The 3,676-nt window shown below is 43.1% G+C and overlaps 1 pseudogene across 1 annotated transcript; it reads right to left on the reverse strand.

Annotated features, from left to right (window-relative positions):
- Nucleotides 1–226: 226 nt before the first annotated feature.
- LOC148007172 (sperm motility kinase Y pseudogene) lies at nt 227–3,459 on the reverse strand (annotated as a pseudogene). The gene is made up of 2 exons (XR_015646233.1): nt 2,860–3,459; nt 227–1,799 (listed from the first exon to the last, which is right to left on the reverse strand). The product of XR_015646233.1 is annotated as a sperm motility kinase Y pseudogene (transcript).
- Between the last annotated feature and the right edge of the window lie 217 nt (nt 3,460–3,676).

Consider the following 3,676-nt stretch of genomic DNA (forward strand, 5'->3'; position numbering starts at 1 on the left):
AGGGATGGGTCAACAAGACAATTCTGTAGAGTGGGGAACTCATCAATCCTATTGGGTCCCTGCTGGGAAGAGGAGAAATCAAGAAGAGGCAGGAGGCTTGGTGTTGGGGAAACCTCATAAAGAACTTAGAGAAGATACAAGGTAAGAATTGTGGGGAAAATGGAAACCAGAGACAAGAGGAAGGAGGAGCATAGAGCAAACTGGAAAGGACAAAGCACAAAGGTACCTGGGCTATGCCTGCTGCTTGTTCTCTGGACTCTCCCTGTGGCTCATTTCTCGGGTGAGATGCTGTTCTGCCCCAGGCGAGGTTTCTTTCTCCTTGGCAAGCAGCAACAAAGATTAATCAGGGCATTTGCTATATTCATGGTCCACACCTTAAAACCTCTGTGCCGGACCCTGCTGGAGATGGGCTTATCCTCTAATGGGGCTCTGTGGGAGAGTAGATTATCTTCTTTTATTTCCTTGTTGCTACTCTTCTCACTGAAGAGGCTTGTTGTTTGAATGCATGGGACACTCATGGCACATTTGTGATAGTGGTAGTGCCCTGAGAGGACCAGGCACAGTTGACCTTCTTCCTCCTTTTGGATGAGCCTTCTGGCCATACTGAGATACTTGACCGTGGGAGAATGACACCTGCAAGGTGCCAAGGACTGGCAGGCTTCCACTCCTCTTTCTTTGTAATCTAAAAGCACCTGCAGGATTAAGGCTAGGAAATGGGGCTGCAATGGGACGCACTTGCTGTGCCTGGGCTGTGCAGCCATACCCCGGGAGGGCCTGCTGTTGTAGGAAGTAATAAGTTGCCATTTCCTCATTATATTTTCTTTTTATTAGGGAGTATTTTATTACAGAGGCTTGAAATCCCATGCATTTCATCGCACCCAAAATTTCAGGGTCTGGCCTGAGGGGAAGCAGTTCTTCACAACGACCTGTGAACCCCTTCCCGTGTTCTTTGAACCAGGCGTGTTTCATCACCTGGCTGGCTGTTGGTCTATACATTGGATTTACTGTTAGTAATTGACTAAGAAGGTTCTTCAGTTCTTCTGAAACCCCACAGGGGGCAGGATACACGCCTGCAACAACTTGTATTTGTAATTCTTGGATGATCACAGAATCAAATGGGAGCTTTCCCACTACCATATAATACAAGACCACTCCTATTGTCCACATGTCATTCTTCATCCCGTCATACAGAAGTCCAAGGAAGAGTTCCGGGGAACCAAAAGAGTACGCACCGCAGTGCTGGTTTAGCATATGTCCAGGTTGTGTTTCGGTGCTAAGGCGAAAGTCGATGACTTTGACCTTTTTGTTTTTATCGATCATTATATTGTCCACTTTCAGGTCTCGGTGAACAATCCCCTTTCCATGGCAGTAGCTCACTGCTGACAATCTCTGTTCAAATATTTGCCGGGCCTCATCCTCCTCTATGTGCCCTGACTCTCTGATGTACTGGTGGAGTTGTTGGCCTTCCACCAGCTCCATTATGAGGTATATTCTAGTTTTGTTTTCAATGACTTGTAAGAGAGAAACAATGTTGGGGTGGTTGATCTTTCTCATTATGTTTGCTTCTGTCATGGCTGGCCGGAACCACTGCTTGTTCTTTCGGAGAACTTTGACCGCCACTGGGGTTCCTGTGAGCTGGTGGTGGGCCAGGAGGACCTTGGCATGGCTTCCTTTTCCAATAGTCTTCAGTACTTTATATTGGGAATGAAAGGTTCCCTCCTGAGAGATACTGGGATCGGGCGTAGGAGGGGCTAACTCCTTCTCAATCTCTGTAGGCATTTTATCAGTACTAATGCTACCTAAAAATAAAAAAAAAATGGAATCAAATAATGAAAAAGATGGAGCAATTCAGGAACTAAAATTACACATGTGGAACCTAAAAGAAACAAACAAAACAAAAAGAAAAAAAATAAAAATAAAGAAAAGACTAGACTAGAAAAATAGAATAAAATTATGAAAAGGGGGAAAATATGAAGAATCATAAGTAAAAGCCACCCAAATAACCAACCCCAAAAGAGAAAGCCAAGAGCACACACATACTAAATGCAATGATGAAAATAAAAATCGTCATACTACAATAGGATTGGGCAGCCAAATCAATACTGTGAATGGATGTAGTTTGAAGAAAAAGGTCAGATGAAAGAAACGAGAGGAGAAACAATTAGTATAAGACAAAACAAAGAAATGTAAAAAGCCACCACTTAAGGGAAACTCCATTGAATTTCAGGACCTAGTGATCCACAAAAATCCACAACTCTCCAGAGCAAAATACTGAAAATTAAAATTAACCAACCACAAGGAATAAGGCTGTTAAATATCAGTGAACAGTAAACCTTAAACAAAGGCCGAAGAGTCAAAGTGTCACAAAGGGCAAATTTGTATAAAGACTAAGCCAATGATTGCTTGTACTCAATAGAGAAACAGGAATAATGTAAAAGGATGAAACCGCAGGACATTGAAAATGGAGATAGAGTGAATCATCCGACTGCACAAATGTATATGATCAAAGCAATAATATAGCATGTGAGAACATAAAAACCACCACCAAAAAATGAAACCAGCAATCCATAAGAAAGAAAGAAAGAAAGAAAGAAAGAAAGAAAGAAAGAAAGAAAGATCAAAACCACAATAAGGAAATAGCCAGTGGTCTTGAGAATATATGGCCTAATTCTATCTCTTAAACACAGAAAAAAAAAATCAAACCATAAATGAGCAGGCAGCCGTCTACGTAGGCCTTTAACCTGATATTATGGGGTTGGCATATCAAAATCCTGGGAGCCACTGGTCAGCCAACACAGGTACTTGGGCAGCTGCAGGCCAGTGAGAGATCCTGTCTTGAAAATGAGGTTGATGACCTACCTTAGGAACAGGAGCCCGGGCTGACTTCTGGCCTCTACACTCTCTTGCACTGAGGTGAAGGTAATATAGATACAAGAAGGGGCAAAAGGGGATGGGAACGTGTGTACACACACACACACACACACACACACACACACACACACACACATAGGCACACACAGAAGCACACACAGAAATACACAAAAGTGTACTTATACTCACACAGACAAACTCTTACAAACACCCAGATTCACACAAAACCCAATCACATATGAACAGGTACACACATACTTACACACAAGCACACCAATAAAAACGCACATCACAGACACACACAAACATACACACAGGGACACACACATGCACAAGAAAACGTACACACATACAAACACATACACACAAACAAACCTGTAAACTCACACACTCCTACATATACTGACAAACACGGGCGAAAGTGTACACACAGTCACACACAAGCAAATCTGTCAACACACATCATCCTACACACATAGACACATACACATATACACAGTACAGTAAAATCCGATACAACCACACACAGCTCACTAGATACAACCAAGTCGCAGAGGGCTCCACTCCACACCTCCTCTCAAAGCACCCAAAGAAATCCAGGCCTGGCTACAGCTTAACATCTGTTGGCTGGACCTCCTCACAGTCGCTCCTCATGAGGTCACAATAGGACCTGTCATGACATGGTTGGGAAGCGCTTCAAGGCTCTGGCTTCTGTGGGCTATGGAGAGACTTTAGGCTTTTAGAAATCAAAGCCTGTAAGATGTTTACCTCTCCTCAGTTCTCTGTTTTGAATATTTGCTGTGCC

This window comes from Rattus norvegicus, chromosome 1, assembly GCF_021556685.1.
Source record: "Rattus norvegicus strain SHRSP/BbbUtx chromosome 1, alternate assembly SHRSP_T2T, whole genome shotgun sequence".
Taxonomy (NCBI): domain Eukaryota; kingdom Metazoa; phylum Chordata; class Mammalia; order Rodentia; family Muridae; genus Rattus; species Rattus norvegicus.